The sequence below is a fragment of the Halichoerus grypus genome, chromosome 3 (genome assembly GCF_964656455.1).
Source record: "Halichoerus grypus chromosome 3, mHalGry1.hap1.1, whole genome shotgun sequence".
Lineage (NCBI taxonomy): Eukaryota > Metazoa > Chordata > Mammalia > Carnivora > Phocidae > Halichoerus > Halichoerus grypus.
Window position 1 is genome coordinate 135,618,837 of NC_135714.1, and position 20,092 is coordinate 135,638,928.

Genomic DNA, 20,092 nt, shown 5'->3' on the forward strand with positions numbered 1-20,092 from the left:
GAATATGAAATTTGGAAGATATGTACACAATTTGCCCTCAGCTATAACACACCACTAATTGGAACATTTACAATGATTTTAAAGTGCTAGTGAATATCTAGCAATGGTAATTCAGGGCTCTCAAATGAGAAGGAGAATTTATGATTGGAGACATAGCCAAACTAGCTGGGAAAAGTAATTTCCATTTGAACTAGAAGTTGAAGTATAGATGATAAAGCAAGAATAGACAGAATAAATCCAAGAATGTGGAATAATGAAGGGGCTACATAACTATAGGAGAGGTCAGTGGTTGAAATAGCTGATTCCTGGTTGATGGCACAAGGGTCCAGAGCAGAGATGATTAGGATGTAGGATTCAGCCAATCAGAAGTCTCAGGAGTCAGTAGAGGAATCCAGTCAATGTAGAAAAGAGGAATAAAAAAAACTTCAATAGCAGGCAGTAGCAAAAGAGACTCAAGCATAGTGTTTGTCAAATTAGTGCTTCTCCAAACCATCTGATTCTGAATCTCCAAAAGACATTCTAAAAATATTTCTGATGCATTGTGTCTGGGTTGGGTAAGGTCCTTCTTATTATACGCATTTTCTTAAAAGCTCCATAAGTGATTTATATATAATACTGGGTTTGAGAACCTGGTAAAGAATAAAGGCAGGAGGAATCAGGTTATCAAGGCATCCCAAGACCAAATAAGAGACACCTAATTATGAGATTAGAGTTTAGGGCCAGGACAGCAATACCTGAAACGAATGGGACAAAGATAATACGGCAGCCAAGTAAATGTGATCCACAAGTAAGAACTGATGCTGAGACCCGAACACCAAGGGACATATAAGGCAGCCTTAGCAAAACTACACCAAAGCTCCTGTACACATCACCAAGAAGTTTTCAGCTTCTTGGCAGTGAGTGCCAAGAGAGAATTTTATTCAGGGAAATACACCACCATTCTACTTGCACAATAGAGTGGAGGATAAATGCAAAGAAACAAGACTGAAAGTAAAAAAACTAATTAAGGGAGCAAATTAAGCAGATGATGATAAAGGCATGAACAATGGCTGTGACAATAGGGATGGAAGAGTGAGGTTGGTTTGAGAAATATTTTAGAGTTAGAACTCACATAGGATATTTGATTGGGTATGGAGAGGTAGGAATAGGCAGAAATTGAAGAGGATCCCCACATGTCCAACAAGGGTGACTCAGCAAACACTTTCATTCAGGGAGATAGGTACTTGAGAAGAAAAAAAGAAATGAGAAAGTGTATATTCATCAGGACTCTTGATTGCAAATGAGAGAAAATAACTCAATTGGCTTAGGGGGGAAAAATGGCTTTTCTTGCTGCACGGAATCTAAGAAAGGATTAAACCAACAATAGCATAATGAACCGTGATAGCTATGGTGTTGTCTTCTTAGAACATATCTTAATACCCCTTCTAATAAGGGGTCTCAGGTTTTGAGCACAGCTATGTCTGACTTACTCACGCACACAGACGTAGCATGTGAGCTGGGTCTGGCCAATCAGAGGACCCCATGCTTTTGGCCAGAGTGATTAGCTCAGAGGTGGTCATAAGACATGAGCTGAGCCAATCAAAGGCCCTTATGAGACTTTTCATTAAAACTAGCAGAGACTTTCCCCTAGAGCTTTTGTCTTTGGGGGTCACCATTTAGGAAGGATGGAAGACTGGAGCAGCTTGCAGCTCTCTTCCTCAGCAACCTAGAAAAAGTCTAATTGCATGAAGTTCAGTTGAAACCAACTCAAACGCTGAGGCAAGCAGATGAGAAATGGATAAAAAGAGATCCAGCAGTTCTGAAGTGTCAGTCCAGGCATAAATAGAGGCCTGGTTAATGTACTTAATTCACTGATCGTGTTAGCTACTTTAAACTCCTTCCCAACCATATAAGAAAACAAATTCCTTTTTTTTTTCCCCTAAGCTAGTTAGCAAAGGGTCTCTGTAATATAAAGTATAAGATTCTCCGTTAAGACCTCCAGGAGGCTAGAGATACAACTGAGCCTCAGAAAAACTACATCCAGGGACTGAAATATCACTAGTCCTCCACCTTTCACCTGCCTCTCTCTGGACATTGGTTTTATTCTCTCTCACTACAGACCACTTTCTTTTACATAGTTGGAAATGTGGCCACAACAGCTCCCTAGTTTTACTTTTCATAGGTTGTATCTCTATTTTTTGAACTTGGTTCTATCTCTATTTTTAAACTAGGTTTTATCCCTATTTTTGAACTTGGAAGCTGTGCTTCCAAGTGCAAAAATTCTACGAAAGGATTCTAATTGACCCACCTAGGGTCATAGAATAATAGATCAATCAATTGTAACTAGGGTTTTGAAATACTGTGATTGGCTTAGTAGGGGCCAGGCTGACATCTCTGAACCAATCAAATGAGGCCAGTGGGGCAGATTCCTGTAAGAAAATAGCAACACTCAGGAAAGCTCAAGGAGGAGGCACAGGAACAATCCCAAGAAGAAACGAAGTACTATTCCCAGAAGAAGGGCAAACATAGCTATCAGTGTCCAGGCTGACATCCCTGAACCAGTCAGATGAGGCCAGTGGGGCAGATTCCTGTAAGAAAATAGCAACACTCAGGGAAGCTCAAGGAGGAGGCACAGGAACAATCCCAAGAAGAATCGAAGTACTATTCCCAGAAGAAGGGCAAACATAGCTATCAGCGTCCCTTACTGGAAGGATGATGTTTTAAACACGTTGACTTTGAGGCCCAGTGCAGGGCCAAAAGGAGGCCAAGGAAATGTGGCCTGTTAAAATTATCAGTCAGGTCTATCAAGGACAGTGTCTGGATATCATAGATTCCGATGAAACAGATCACTTCAGACTATAAACTACAAATTTAAACTGTAACCTATATATAAATATACCCCAAGATTCCCTAGAACTCCAATGTTCAGAATAAGCATGCACAATTTAATATGGTTATGTGCTATAGTAGAGTGGCATTGTGAGGTAAGAGAAGAGAAAAAGTTGGGAATCACAAAGGCAGGACCTTAGGAGCAAAAAATCCTGATCTATGTCTCTCCCCTCTTGGGTAAGAGACCAAGAGACATGGTCATGGACTAGCAGAGCCTCAGGACCCCAAGATTTTTGGTCTGAACACCTGGAATAATGAGATTGTCATTGACCAAGAAAGGGAAGATCATGAGGAGGGCAGAGTTGGGGTAAGTTACAGTTTTCTCTCAGATGTTTAAGTGGAGATGTCAGGTAAGCTATTCAAAATGTGACTGGATTTCAGAAGAGCAATCTGGGCACCCCAATATTAAGAGGTCAGGGATGAAATGAGAAACCAGATTGATGAAGGAGCCTTCAGAGGATAGGAGAAAAACGGGGAGAATGTGGTGTTCTGGAAACCACATCAATGAAAAACATCAAAAAGAAGGGGAAAATCAGCTGTGACAGATCCTGCTGAAGGGTCACATAAATAATGACAGAGAAGTAATTGTTGGATGCAGCAATGTGGCTGCCACTGGTGATTTTGACAGTTTCCATTAAGTGATGGAAGCAAAAAACAAAAGTTACACTTTAGCCATGGATGCCAGCAGAAAAGACTGAAATTAAATGAAACACAGTTCTGGAAACCAGAGGATGCATAAGATGTAACATCTCAGGACTCTGACTTTTCCATGTTCATGATGTCCTATAAGCCACACACTTCCCCCATTCACAGAGACACCATGAGAGAGAGGAAATCAGGTTTGTGGAGGTTATTTGATAAACTGAGCACTATTTGTATGGCTTTTATTTTGCTAAGAGAGACTGAGTATTAGATAAAGCTTCTGTTTAAATGAACAGATCAGACTAAGCTTTAAATTAAAGTTAATGTTTTTCCTTCTTAATAGCAGTGGAGAGAAAAATCAAATCTAGTAAAGACAAAACTAAAGGAACTACATTTTATACTCATATTGGATTTGTTGTCTGTGTTAAGTTTTTCACCTTCATGGGTTCTTTTTATTATGTTTTTTCCAGGTTTATTAAAGTATCATTGACAATTAAAAATTGTATATATTTGAGGTTACAACGTGATGATTTGATATACATACACATTGTGAAATGATTACGACAATCAAGCTAATTAACATATCCATCACCATACAAACAGTTACCTTCTTGTGTGGTGAGAATGCTTACAGGCTCTGTAGCAAATTTCAAATTTACAATACAGTATTATTAACTAGTCACCACACTGTACATTACATCACCAGAACTTATTCATCTTATAACTGAAAATTTGTACCCTTTGACCAACATTCTCCCATTTTCCTTACCCTCCAGGTCTTGGCAAACACCATTCTACACTGTGCTTCCCTGAGTTTGATTTTTTTTAGATTCTATATATAAGTGAGATCATGCAGGGTTTTTTCTTTTCTGTGACTCTCATCCACTCCTTTGGTCCTTCTCCTTTGTCATTCTGCCATAAGTATTATGTTGACTTCCACCCTGTGAAACATTATTGAGAAAAATCACATGGTCATGCCAACCAGCAAGGTATAAGAGGCCATATATGTTCATTGGAGGGCATGTTAAATATTATTTATGCAGAAGGATATCCTGGCTAATATTGGGCTCAAGAGATTTTATATTTCTGGTGAATAAAACTAAGTAAAACCTTTTAATGGAATGTGGCATGTAATAAGTTGTTGGTCTTCTAAAGATGTAGACTTTAAATTACCTAGATAAACTGTTCCCTTGTTTTTAGAAAATCAACAGGTGAGCCCTGTATACAAATTTAAGGCAAGTCCTTTGTTCTTGAAAAATTATGATGACCTGTAGGCTAAAGTCAAGGGTTGTGGTTCGATCAGTCATTGTGTAAGGTAGAATCAGAGCTAGATCTGTAAGACTTTGGATTTCATTTCTTTTATTAGTATTATTATCATTATTATCATTATTATTATTATTACTGGTTGACTTAGTTTCTTTGATTTTGTTTTTGTTTTGTTTTTGTTTGTTTATTATAAGTGTTGAGGATTACTTGTAAGAGATGAGGCACAGAAGACAGAAGCATCTTTTCCTGAAAGATAGCATGAACAGAACGCTCCAAGATCCAGAAGATATCACAGTGAGAAGAGACATCCTCTGAGGTTCTTATAGAACCAACGATGCTCTGCTCCCTTGGTAAGTTAGAGCTCTGAGAACATGGCTATGGTGCCGCATACTCATCAGTCACAGCAACAGGAGATCTTTTTTAGACTACTTGGATGGTAGTGGTTGTTAGCCTGGGGAAGCTAGAATAAGAAAGGAGGAATATGAAGATGTCACACTGGGAGTGTGAACATCTGGGAGGCTCCGTTTGGAGACTGGCAGACAAGACTGGCAAGACACTTGGATGCTGAGGTCTTGTAAACATAGTGTGGGAGGCACTGTAATTTGGGTATTAAAAATTTTGGGTATTGGTCTAATTTTATATACAAAGACTGGTGAGGATTTTTTCCAACCTCCTTATTAAGTACAAACTAAGAGTCTTGACCAAGATTACCCAGGAAGAGGCCGCGACTTGTGCATCAATATTTTCAGTTCTAGGATATTATAATAATATCAACTAAGAAAGGGGCGCCTGGGTGGCTCAGTTGGTTAAGCGACTGCCTTCGGCTCAGGTCATGATCCTGGAGTCCCTGGATCGAGTCCCACATCGGGCTCCCTGCTCGGCAGGGAGTCTGATTCTCCCTCTGACCCTCCCCCCTCTCATGTACTCGCTCTCTCTCATTCTCTCTCTCTCAAATAAATAAATAAAATCTTTAAAAAAAAAAAATATCAACTAAGAAAGTAAAATAAAGCAAAAATCTTCTCTACCCTTCATCAGTCCACAGTTGGAACTGTAGATAAAGCCAAGCACAACTTTATCAGAAAACAATATTTCTCCCAAATACATGCTGCAGGCATAAAGTACCATAAAAGTCCAATTCTTAGAGTATCTACTGATTTCTTACTGAGAAAGCTTCTTCTCTAAAATCATAGATTATCAGAAACACTTTTGTTGGAAAAGATTTCAGTAGGGGGGTCTCTGCACATAACATCTGACAAGGATTACTTGTAAGAGATGAGGCTCAGAAGACAGAAGCAACTTCCCTGAAAGATAGCATGAACAGAATGCTCCAAGATCCAGAAGATATCATAATGAGAAGAGACATCCTCTGAGGTCCTTATAGAACCAATGATGCAGGGATTTGACATCTATTTTAACACTGTTTCCAAGAAAGGTCCATTTCACAGTTCAGGACTGATGTTGGCCTCTTTACATACAGCGGTACTTTGCTTTGAGCCCATCAAAACTCTACTGCACCTAAACTCCACTCTTTTGCAAAATCCTTAACTCTTTTCCTTCCTTTGCTGAAACACTCCATAATTCCTTTGATGTGCAGTCCCCCACCTCACAATGAGTCAGTAAACCTGACTTATTTAGTGTACAGGTTTGTCCCACAGGGTCTCAGGCTGATTGGGCTAGGAAAAGACCATGTCTTATATTTTAGAGTTTCCTTTAAGCACACTAAATTATCTGTATTTTATCCTATTTCATAAGCAGAAGTAAAAAAGTGATCTGATTGCAAATCAAAGTATGTTTATAGTTAAAACTTTCCATGTGATAAACATAAAAAATTCTTAAGACCAAAGAGAAAAAAAAAATCAGTCTTTAAAGTTAAAACAAAACAAAATAAACAGAGTTGGTTTCCTTTCACTTTGCTAAAAATCAGGCTGTGCCTCTTAGAATACAACAATGGTCACCAAGAGGGGGTTTTCTCCTCATTTATATGATGAAGCAAGTAATATGATGTGACCACTGCATCACTTGAGAGATACTGAAAAACTTGAAATATGAACCTCCAAAAACCTCCTTCCTAGTCTTCATTCTTGACCTATGACGTTGTTTTCTATCTCGCTGAGAAGCAGAAAAAAAAATGAAATAAAAAAAACAAAATGGAAGAGAATATGCTCCAACTCCCACCACTTCTTCCCACCCTCCCTGGATTGCAACTGGATACTGTTACTATGGATGACGTCTCTGTGCACCTAACAAGGGCTATCCCCTCTGTTTTCGTGCTAGATCCCATCTGCTCATGCCCATGCAAGGGCATTGTTCCAGTACTTCTCTTCTTTTTTTCGCTGGTCATCAGCATCCAGGTCAGTCCCCAGTGATCTCCACTCCTGGTATCCATGCCATTATGTAGTCTCTTCTCTCACTGAATCAGGGATGAACCGTGTGACCCATAGAATACTGCAGAAGCAATGGTGTGTGACTTCAGAAGCTACGTCATAGAGGACAATGACACTTCCATCTTTTTGAATTTCTCACCCTGGGAAAAGCTGCACCTTGTCATGAGAACATTCAAGCAGTCCCTTGGGTAAGCCCATGTGAAGAGGAACTGAATTCTTCCACCACCAGCTAGACCCAACTTGACAGTCACGTGAGTAAGGCAACCTGGAGGTAGAGCCTCTAGAACCACATCTTCAGATGACTGGAACCTCAGCCAACATCTGACCGCAACTTTATGAGAGATTCAGTGAGAGGCTGCCCAAGATGCTCCTGCATTCTTGACTCACAGAAACTGTGAGAGATAATAAATGTTTGATGTTCTTTAAGCCAGTACATTTGGGGATAATTTGTTGTGCAGCAATAGATAACTAGTACATCTCCTGTGATCAAAATACTTTAGTGGCTCCCAATTTGCCTCAGAGAAAAAAGCCAAAGTCCTCTCGAAGACTTATATCCTGTTCTCCACCATTATCTCTCCAATTTCATCTCCTACCACTTTCCTTCTTTCACCTTAGTCCCAGCTATAGTGATCTCTTTGTCATTCCTCAAATGTGCCTCAGGGCCTGTACACCCCATTCCCTCACCCCTGCCTCACCTCTTTCAGGCCTTTACTCAAATGTCTCTCTCTGGGTGAGGCCTTTCCTGGCTAGCCTTCCAAAAATACAGCTTCCCTACATACACTCACACCCACACACATTCTCCATTATCCCTTTCTCCTCTTTTTTTTTCCCCCTAGCGTATATTACTATTTAATATACTATATATATTGCTTATTATCTGGCTCCCTTATTAAGGCGAAAGCTGAGTCGATGCAGGGATTTTTGTCTACTTCCAATGCCTAGGGCAGTGCCTGATTTGTTAGAGTACATACTCCGCAAAGATTTGTCCAATGAGTATATGAATGTTAAGGCTGTAAGAATGCTCAATTAATAGTAACATGAAAAATGCTTCAAACGTAGACCTTTTGATTTATAAAGCTGCTTCTAAAATTACTGCTAGAAAAGGCTTTTCTTTCCTGAATAATTGTTTCACAAAAAATGCAGTTAAATGGTAAACTATCCTAACCTTTTTTTGCCTTTTTTTGCCATTTTCCTTGTGAAACTCAGACCAAAATTGAAATTAAATTACAGTAATTATATGAGTCCTTAGGGTCTGTACCTTTTGTTTCATCTTGATTTTTTTCTTTCTTTTGAGTTCCTTGTTTTTTATCCTTTATTCTTATTTCATTGTATGTTCTCATCCTACACTGCTTCAAAGACATTATGAAATTAATATAAACAAAAACAAATAAGTAAATTGTGTTTTCTTAAACTCAGAATGGATTGAAACCATCATTGGTTTACTATACTTATAGAAATGTGAACTTTTTAAGGAACAAAGCTTTAACTTTTTTGTGAGCCCTTCTAAAAAGTCAACATAAGGTAATAGTTTTATTATTCATCAAGATAAACTTTATTGTGAAATATTTTACTGACAAATATGCTGTGAGTAAAGACGAGAATATTTATTTCAACATTAAGTCATCAATTCTCAGTACCGTAGTATATTTTATCCAATTTCAAATTATTCTTGGAAAACTTTGCTTTCATTATATAATAAAACTCTTAAAAATTATTTGTGTTAAATTGATTCCTCCTTTTCCAAAGAACCCAGGAAGAGCTCTTTTAAACACTAAAGTACATGATTACACTATCTGATGAATCAGCAGTTGTTTTTTGGTTTTTGGGTTTTTTTTTGCCTTCACACAATTCATAATTTCTCATCATATTTAGAGACCCTCAAAATGGAGAGCAGGAGCACACACTTTGTAGGGTCCTCTAGGATCACTTAGCAACTAGGGAAAGGAGAGAAAATAACTGAGATTTTTTTTAAAGCTGTTATATCCATACATACCCCAAAGGGTCATAAAATGATAAACACAAACAAGTTCAGAGATTACATATGGGAAACATTGGTTTTGATTCTATAGGAAAGAATAAAATAGTACTTGACAGTAGAAGTCTCACTTTGTAAATACTTCTCATATTTAGTGAATAGTTGAAAAGACAAATAATATATAAAATATATATATCTATATCACCATATTTTAAATTTGATGTACTTGATATGCTTCACCTGACTGAGAAAAGAGTGTAACTAACTGCTATAAAATAATCACAAACTTAAAATGATAACATTTTCATAGATTTTATTTTTTAGAAGAGTTTTAGATTTACAGAAAAAATGAGAAGATAGGACAAAGTTTCCATATACCTCCTCTCTCCCCTCTCACATTTCCCCTATTATTAACATGTTGCATTAGCGTGTATCATTGCACATTAATGATGTGTTGCGTCATTACAATCGATGAGCCAATATTGATACATTACTATGAACTAAAGTCCATAGTTTATATTAGGGCTCACTCTTTAGGTTGTACAGTTCTATGGGTTCTGACAAATGTCATATATCCACCATTACAGTATCATACAGAATGGTTTTGCTGCCGTTACAATCCCTGTGCTTCACATACTCATCCATCCCCTCCTCTCCTTGAACTCTTTGCAAACACAGGCCTTTTTCTATCTCCATAGTCTTGCCTTTCCCAGAACATCATATAGTTGGACTCATATAGTGTGTCATTTTTTTCAGATTGGCTTTTTTCACTTAGCGCATATGCATTTAAAATTCCTCCATGTCTTTTTGTAATTTGATGGTTCATTTCTTTTTATTTTTAAACAATATTCTATTGTATGATGTACTATGATTTGTTTATCCACTCACCTATTAAGAGACATCTCGGATGTTTCTAGTTTTTAGAAATTATGAATAAAGCTGCTATAAACATTTGTGTAAGCATAAGTTTTAATTCATTTGGGCAAATATCTAGAAATGTGATTGCTAGATAATATGGTAAGACTATGTTTAGCTTTGTAAGAAACTGCTAAACTGTCTTCCAAAGGAACCATACCATTTTGCATTCCCACCAACAAAGAATGAGAGCTTTGGTCATATTGTCAGATTTTTGGATTTTAGCTATTCTAGTAGATATGCAATGGTTTTAAACTGCAATTTAATTTGCATTTGCTGTTTTAATTTGAAATTGCCAAATGATATATTATTTTGAGCATCTTTTCTAATGATTATTTGCCATTTTTGTATCTTCTTTAGTGAGATATCTGTTCAGATCTTTATTTCACTTTTCAAGTTGTATTGTTGAGTTTTAAGAGTCTTTTAAATATTTTTGGATGGAAGTTGTTTATCAGGTACATATTTTGCAAGTATGTTCTCCTGTATGAGGGTTGCCTTTTCATTTTTTTAATAATGTCTTGCAGAGCAGTAGTTTTTTAATTTTAATATAAGTCCAATTCATCAATTGTTTACTTCATTGATTGTGTTTTTAGTGTTGTTTATGAAAACACATCACCAAACCCAAGTTCACCTAGATTTTGTCCTATGTTATCTTCTACAAGTTTTTAAGTTTTGTGCTTTACATTTAGGTGTATAGGCCATATTAAGTTAATTTTTGTGAGAAGTGTAAGGTCTGCATCTAGCATTGTCTTGCACATAGATGTCCAATTGTTCCAGCACCATTTGTTGAAAAGCCAATACTTTCTCCAGTGAATTGTCTGTGTTCCTTTGTCAAAGAACAGATGATTATATATGTGGGAATCTATTTCCTCAGCTCTCTATTCTGTTCCATTGATCTGTGTCTATTGTTTCACTAATACCACATTGTCTTCATTGCAATACTTATTAGTAAGCCTTTAAGTTGGGTAGTGTCATTTCTCCAACTTTGTTCTTCTTCAGTATTGTGTTGGTTATTCTGGGTATTTTGCCTTTCCTTAGAAGGCAAACCTTAGATAAACCTTTGAATCAATTTGTCAATATTCAAATATAACTTGCTAGGATTTTTATTGGGATTGCATTGAATCGATAGACCAAGTTGGGAAGAAGTGACATCTTAACATTACTAAGTCTTCTATTCATAAACATGGGCTATCTCTTCTTTTATTTAGTTTTCTCATTTCTTTCATCAGAATTTTGTATTTTTCCTCATATAGATCTTGCTAGTATTTTGTTAGATTTATACCATTTTTTTATTTTAGTGAGTGCTAATGTAAGTGGAATTGTGTTTTTAATTATGAATTTTATTGTTCATTGCTGGTATACAAGAAAACAATTGACTTTTCTATATTAAGCTGGTATTCTGCAACCTTTCTATAAGTGATTAGTTCCAGGAGTTCTTTTTGGCAATTCTTAGGAATTTTCTATATATACAATCATATCATTTCTGAACAAAGACAGATTTATTTCTCTCTTCCCAGTCTGTATACATTTTATTTCTTTTTCTTGTCTTATTATATTAGTTAGGACTTTCAGGATAATGTTAAAAAGTAGTGGTGAGAGGGGTCACCTTATCTTGCTCCTGATCTTAGTGGGAAAGATCTAGTTTCTCACCATTAAATATGTTTGCTGTAGGTTTTTGTAGATGTCCTTTATCAAGTTGAGGAAGTTCCCTCTCTTTTTCTAGTTTTTTTAGTATTTTTATCATGAATGGGTACTGGATTTTGTCAAATGCTTTTGCTGCATCTATTGATAAGATCATACAACTTTTCCTTTTTAACCTGCTAATATGATAGATTATGGAAACTGATTTCTGATTGTTGAACCAGTTTTACATAGCTGGGATAAATCCAATTTGGTCATGGCATATAATTCTTTTTTATACATTGTTGGCTTATATTGGCTAATATTTTGTTGAAGATTTTTGCATCTATGCATCTATGAGAGATATTCATCTGTAATTTTCCTTTTTTGTAATTTCCTTATCTGGTTTTAGTATTAGGATAATGCTGGCTTCACAGAATGAGTTAGGAAGTTTTTCTGTTGCTGTTTTCTGGAAGAGATCATAGATAATTTGTGTAAGTTCTTCCTTAAATGTATGATTCACCAGTGAACTCATCTGGACCTGATGCTTTCTGTTTAGAAGGCTACAAATTATTGACACAATTTCTTTAATAGATATAGGCTGATTATCTATTTCTCCTGGAGTGAGTTTTGGCAGATTGTGTCTTTCAAGGAATTGGTCTATTTCATCTAGGTTATCAAATGTGTGGGCATAGAGTTGTTCATAAAATTCATTATCATTTTAACATCCAGGGGATTAATAGTGATGCATCTTTTTCATTTATAATAATAATAATTTGTGTCTTCTCTTTTCTTTTTTTAATTAGCCCAGCTAGAGGTTTATTATTTTTATTGGTCTCTTCAAATAACCAGCTTTTTGTTTCATTGATTTTCTTTATTGATTTCTGGTTTTCAGTTTTATTGAGTTCTACTCTAACCTTTTTTTTTTTCTCCTTATTTTGGATATAATTTGTTTTTCAGTTTCTAGTTTCCTGTTGTATACAGTTAGATTATTAATTTCAAAGCTTTCTTTTCTGATGTATGAATTCTCTAAGTTTCCCTCTAAGCACTGATTTCACTTCATCTCATAAATTTCATAAATAGTATTTTCATTTTCATTTAGTTTGAACTTTATTTTGAGAGCTTTTCTTTGATCCATGACTTATTTAGGTGTGTTGTTTATAGTCCAATGCTTTGGGATTTTTCCAGCTATCTCTCTGTTATTTATTTCTAGTGTAACTTCACTGTGGCCTGAGAGCATACTTTCTATGATATTTATTCTTTTAAACTTGTCAAAATGTATTAAATAGCCCAGAATATAGTCTATGGTGGTCAGTGTTCTATGTGAGCTTGAGGAGAATGTGCAGTCTCCTGTGGTTGGATGAAATATTACATCTGGATGATCATAGTGCTATTCAGTTCAACTATATCCTTACTGATTTTTTGCCCACTGGATCTGTCAATTACTAATGGAGGGGTGTGGCAGATTCCAACTACAACAGTGAATTTGTGTTGATTTCTTCTTACAGGTTTAACTGTTCTTGCCTCATGTATTCTGACACTCTGCTGTGATGTGCATAGATAAGATTGTCTTGTCTTCTTGGAGAGTCAACCCCTTTATCATTATGTTATGCCTTTCTCTGTCCCTGATAATTTCCTTGTTCTGAAGTCTTCTTTGTCTGAAATTAAAATAGCTATTCCCAGCTTCATTTTGATTAATGTTAGCATGGTATATCTTTCTCCATCCCTTTTAATTTGTGTCTTTATAATTAAAGTGGGTTTCCTGTTAACAGCATGTATCTGTGTTCTGTATTTTATTTGCTCTATCTTTTAATTGCTGTATTTAGACCACTCACATTTAAAATGATTATTGATAGAGTTGGATTAATACCTACCGTATATAGTTTCCTATTCATTGTCCTGTTCTTTGTTTCCTTTGTCTGCCCCCTTTTTTCTTCTACTTTCTCTGGTTTCAATTAAGCATTTTATGATTCCATTTTCTCTTCTCTCTTGGCATATCAGCTATACTTCTTTTTACCATTTTTTAAGCAATTGCCCTAGAGTTTGCAGTATACATTTACAACCAATCTAAATCCACTTACAAATAACACCATACCTCTTCACAGATAGTGCAAGTACTTTATAGTAGACTATTCCCAGTTCTTCTCTCCTGTCCCTTCTGACATTGTTGTCATTTATTTCACTTATGCTATAAGCTATATAACCGTATAAGCTATAACCACCTAATACATTGTTGCTATTATTGTTTTTGCAGTAATCTATTAGATCAATTAAGAATGAAAAATAATTTCCCTGATGCGGAGCGATGTTGAGCACTTTTTCATGTGTCTGTTGGCCATTTGGATGTCTTCTTTGGAAAAATATCTGTTCATGTCTTCTGCCCATTTCTTGATTGGATCATTTGTTCTTTGGGTGTTGAGTCGCTCGGCATCAGGGAAATCCAAACCAAAACCTCAATGAGATATCACCTCACACCAATCAGAATGGCTAAAATTAACAAGTCAGGAAATGACAGATGTTGGCGGGGATGCGGAGAAAGGGGAACCCTCCTACATTGTTGGTGGGAATGCAAGTTGGTGCAGCCACTCTGGAAAACAGTATGGAGGTTCCTCAAAAAGTTGAAAATAGAGCTACCATATGATCCAGCAATTGCACTACTGGGTATTTACCCCAAAGATACAAATGTAGGGACCCGAAGGGGTATGTGCACCCCGATGTTTATAGCCAAACTGTGGAAAGAGCCAAGATGTCCATTGACAGATGAACGGATAAAGAAGATGTGGTATATATATACAATGGAATATTATGCAGCCATCAAAAGGAATGAAATCTTGCCATTTGCAACACGTGGATGGAACTGGAGGGTGTTATGCTGAGCGAAATAAGTCAATCAGAGAAAGACATGTATCATATGACCTCACTGATATGAAGAATTCTTAATCTCAGGAAACAAACTGAGGGTTGCTAGAGTGGTGGGGGGTGGGAGGGATGGGGTGGCTGGGTGATAGACATTGGAGAGAGTATGTGCTATAATGAGCGCTGTGAATTGTGCAAGACTGTTGAATCACAGATCTGTACCTCTGAAACAAATAATACATTATATGTTAAAAAAAAAAAAAGAAGAAGAAGAAGATAGCAGGAGGGGAAGAATGAAGGGGGGGATCGGAGGGGGAGATGAACCATGAGAGATGATGGACTCTGAAAAACAAACTGAGGGTTCTAGAGGGGAGAGGGGTGGGAGGATGGGTTAGCCTGGCGATGGGTATTAAAGAGTGCACGTTCTGCATGGAGCACTGGGTGTTATACGCAGACAATGAATCATGGAACACTACATCAAAAACTAATGATGTAATGTATGGTGATTAACATAACATAATAAAAAAAAGAATGAAAAATAAAAGATCTTATTTCCCTCATTTACTTTTTTTTCTAATGTTCTTCCTTTCTTCCTCTCGATCCAACTTACTGAACTATATTTGTTCCCTTCTCTATGAAAAACTTCTTTTAACGTTTCTTCCAAGATAGGTCTACTGGTAAGAAAAAAAAAAAAAACTACTCAGTTTTTGTCTGAGAAAGTCTGTATTTCCTCTTTACTTTTAAAAGAATAATTACACTTAATTCAGATGTCTAAATTGATGGATTTTCTTTCAATATGAAATATTTCACTATACTCTCTTCTTGCTTGCATGGTTTCTGAAGAAAAGTCTGATAAAATTCTTATCCTTTTTCCTCTGTAGATAAGGCATTCTACCCCCTGGCTCCTTTCAATATTTTTTTCTTTGTCTGATTTTCTGCAATTTGAATATGATATGCCCACATGTAGATATTTTCTGTTTTTATCCTGTTTAGCATTTGAGCTTCCTGGACCTAAGATTTGGTATCATCTGTCATTAATTTTGGAAAATTCTCAGCCATTATTACTTCAAATACTTCTCTTCCTTTCTCTTTTTTCTTTCTGGTATTCTCATTACCTCTGTGTTACACTTTTTTTGTAATTTTCCACAGTTTTTGGATATTCTGTTGAGTTTTTCCAATACTATGTGCTCTTTATATTTACATTTGCAAAGTTTCTATTGACATATCTTCAAGCTCACTGACTATTTCTTGGCTGTAAAAAAGCATTCTTCATTTCAGTTGCAGTGTTTTTGTTTTCTTTTCATTCTTAAAGTTTTCATCTCTCATATTACACATCTTGTCTTGTATGTTAACTTTTCCCAACAGAGCTCTTAGCATATTAATAATAGGTATTTTAAATCTGAAGTCTGATAATTCCAAAATCTCTACCATATCTGAGTCTGGTTCTGAGGCTTGCTTTATCTCTTTAGATGTGTTTATTCTTGCCTTTTAGTATGCCTTGTAATTTTTTTTACAAGCCAGAGATGATGTATCAAATAATAGGCACTGTTATCAGCAGGCCTTTAGTGTGAGATTTTCTTTTTACCTCACCAGAAGTTAGGTTGTGTTTAATATTTGCTATAGCTGTAGGTGTCATAGGTTTCAATTTCCCCTAATGTCCTTTCTTCTGTCTCCTGTTTTGTCTTTGGGTTTTCCTAGAAACTCCTTAAACAGTGTCTGTGTCTTGCAGCTCTCTCAGTTGTAATCCAGTGTTATTGTTGGAACACTTTTAATATGGTCATAAGGTATTGTGGAATGGAAGCACTCTATACTCTTTTTTTTTTTATGTTATGTTAACCACCATACATTACATCATTAGTTTTTGATGTAGTGTTCCATGATTCATTGTTTGCATATAACACCTAGTGCTCCATTCAGTACGTGCCCTCTTTAGTACCCATCACCAGGCTAACCCATCCCCCTCCTCCCCTCCCCTCTAGAACCCTCAGTTTGTTTCCTGGAGTCCACAGTCTCTCATGGTTCATCTCCTCCTCCAATTTCCCCCCCTTCATTCTTCCCCTCCTGCTATCTTCTTCTTCTTCTTTCTTATTTTTTAACATATAATGTATTATTTGTTTCAGAGGTACAGATCTGTGATTCAACAGTCTTGCACAATTCACAGGGCTCACCATAGCACATACCCTCCCCAGTGTCTATCCCCCAGCGCCCCCATCTACTCTTATGAGTAAATCTTCATTTTTAGTGAGCCAGGATCCTGGGACTGTAACCTTCAGAGAAGTTTCGTAACCCTTTCCCCCCTCCCTCCTCATGAGAGACAGGAAAACTAGAAGGGGCTCAAATCATGCAATTGCTCTTCTTCCAAGTCTGATAAAGCTCTGATAAAGATGTTTACCTAGAAGGCTAGTCTTTATTTCAGAAAACAGAGGCTCTGGGCATGTTTCATAATGGCTACTTTTTCCCTCCCCTTTCCAGAAGCAAGAGGAAATTTTTCTCTGATCTTTACTGTGAGAACCTAGCAGGACTCCTGAAGGTAAACTCCTGAAGTTATGGGTGCTCTCCGGACACTGGGTCCTCACCATTACTGTTGAAGAGCCCTCTACCCATTACTGGCTCTGGTGGTCATAAGGTATGGTTCTCTGCATTCACCTACGTCTGCAGTTTTCAGGGAGGTGATTTACCTTGTGACTTCAATTATCTGGTAGATATAAGAAGAGTTGCTGATTTTCAATGTGTTCAGCTTTCTTCTTATCCTGATGACAGGAGTGATAACTCCCAAGATCTTCAAATGTCATAGCAAAAACCAGAATCTTAATAGTATTTTTTAATACATTTTATCTTTTGACCACATAAAAGGGTGAGGTATACAGACCTTATTATGTCAATAATAATATATATAAGGAAACAGGTTTAGAGAAATTAAATGACTTTTCCAGAGATGAATGGCTAGTATATGAAACTAACTTGGATTTTCTAGTGCCTCCCCAAATTCTTCCCATATAGACTTTTATATTTAGACATGAATGCATATGAAACAACTTGAAAGAAGAATCTTAGTTTAGTTTAAGCAGAGGATCATCCATGTTTGGGTTGGATCTATGGCATGATGTGAAAAGCACTGGACTTGGAACATCCTGTAATAAATGCCCTCAATCCTGACTCAGCCCCCAACTCACTTTAAGATTTTAGGAAATTCACAACAATGTGAGTCTTAGTTTCTCAATGTGAATCTGAAGCAAGAATGAACCACATGATCATTGAGGTCTCCTGTAATCATGAAGTGAAACAATTCTAGGTTGGATTTAGGCCCTATATTTTGCAGGGAGGGAGAGTTTGTGAGGAAAGGGGAACTTGTTTCCTCAAAATTTTTCTGAACTCTGAATTTTTTAATTAATCTCTTCCCTTAGGTGAAAAACCTTAGCTTCCTTAATTCTTTAAATGACATGATATTTTTCCTTCCCATCTGCTGCTTACACTATTGGGTTTTTTAAAATATTTTATTTATTTAATTATTTATTTAATTATTTGTTTAATTATTTATTTATTTAGAGAGCAAGAGCAGGGAGGGGCAGAGGGAGAGAGAGAGAGAGAGAGACAATCCCAAGCAGGCTTCAGACTCAGCATGGAGCCCTGAGATCATATCCTGAGCCCAAATCCAGAGTCGCCTGCTTAACTGACTGAGCCACCCAGCCGCCCCTGCTTCTTTCACTGTTGTTTATGAATATGAGTAATGTTTAAAGCAGGACTTCCTTCCAGGATACCTCATCTTTGGGCAGTCCTTTATGCTTTCTTCCTCTTGTAACTCTACAGTCATTACCAACTACTGAATTGTCTCTGTTAACTGTCACTTCCTCAGAGAGGCCTTCCTTGATCCCTGAGACTAGGACAGAACCCAGCACTTCCCCTTTCCTGAACTTATTTGTTCATATCTGTGTCTCTTGCTATTCTGGAATCCATATGAAGGTAGGACTCCTATAGGTCACTGCTGTACTCCCAGGGCTCTTGAGTCCAGAACAGTGCTGTCCAACAGAACTTTCTGCAATGATAGAAATGTTCTGTAATCTGCACGTTTGACTATTGAGCACTTAAAAAGTGTCCAGTCCAAATGAACCACTGAATTTTGATTCTAATTTGAATTCGAATAGCCATATGCAGTTAATGGCTACTTACCCGACAGTGGAGGACTAGAGCAATGTTTCTCGAAATCTAAATCGAGATGTCAGGAAATCTGTATTTTAACTCATTCTCCGGGTAATTCTTCCCAGCAATAAAATTTGACTATTGATCTAGAATGTGATTCTCAAGACAGGCTACATATTAGAATCACCTGGAGGAGAAAATGATTCCTAAGCCACATTTCCAGAGATTCTATTTCAGCTGGTCGGCTGTGCGGTCCAGGTGTTTGTATTTTAAAAACTAAACAAAACAGAAAATCTCAAGTTTCAGAGGCCTAGAATATATGTTCTTACATGGTACTCAGTACCTATTAGAAAAAAGGGTCTGGGTGCATTTAGAAAGGATTAGTGATTACAAGTGAAATCCTGTGATGGCACAGAGATGTTAGTGACATTAGTGGTTCAGATGAATCTCTTGATGGTGATCACAAGTTCAGCTTTAGATAGCCTTTTATGATTGTACGAAATTCCTTGGCCTTTTGATTCATCCATCAACAGTACAAACACTACCTAGCTCTGTGACATTTAGAGGGTAACACGCACGGAGCTCCCTGAACAAGCATCTCTTCAAATACACAAAAGCCTTTCAGTTTGCTGGTTGATTGACACACGGTCTGAGGACGCCTCCTCAGGGTCACGTGAGTCACAAGACCATGCACTCCTACGCTGCAGCTGGAGGAAGGCGTTTCTCAACCTGCTGCCCTGGGCGGCCTCCAGGTCTCCTTTATTGTAGCGCTGCGCCTCCTCCCGCAGGTCTGTCCGTAATTGTCCCCGCAGGAAATAATGGCTGGCCGGGCAGCCAGGTCCCGCCGAGGCACGACCTGGGTCACAGGTGCTAGATAGAGCCCTCCCTTCTCCCGCCCAGTCATAGGTAATCTGTCCCGGCAGGAAGTGAAGGCCGGCCGGGCTGTCCCAGCAGCTGGGGGAATAGGCGGGTGCAGGTTCCGCAGCGGCGCAGTGGAGACTGATCGAGTGGGTGCTGAGCCGGAGGAAGTTTCAGCGTCAGCCCGAGCGCAGTGAGTACAGGCAACTCAAAGGAAACCCAGTAGCTTTGCAGCGGAGTGTCTCGTGATTTTTTTCAGAATGCGCTGATGATTAAAAAGAAAAAAATCAAAGCTCAGAATAAGTATATTCAAGCACAGAATTTTAGCCAAGAGGCTGGCAGAGGTTGCCAGCGGAGTTGAGGAAATTAACATGAAACTAAAACTGAAATCTTAGTTGCCTTAGAACAAGCATTATTGATCAGAACGTGCCAAGTACTAACAAAAAAAGTTCTACATAGAAGTTTAAATTGACAGGAAAAATTGAGAGAAAAAAACATTTACTAATAAATGAAATAAAAGTACAAAAATAAAAATGAATGAATGTAGTTTAATAAAATCTCAGAGGACACT

At 37.3% G+C, this 20,092-nt stretch overlaps 1 protein-coding gene across 3 annotated transcripts in view; it reads left to right on the forward strand.

Moving 5' to 3' along the window:
* The first annotated feature begins 19,339 nt into the window (after nt 1-19,339).
* TMEM144 (transmembrane protein 144) overlaps nt 19,340-20,092 on the forward strand; it is a 37,459-nt gene continuing 36,706 nt past the window's right edge. For 2 of the 3 annotated variants that reach the window (XM_036069737.2, XM_078069360.1), the window contains exon 1: nt 19,341-19,714. The gene's annotated coding sequence lies outside the window, so the exon portion shown is untranslated. Of the gene's footprint in view, nt 19,715-20,092 lie in introns of all 3 variants that reach the window. The other variant, XM_036069734.2, reaches the window with a different exon arrangement.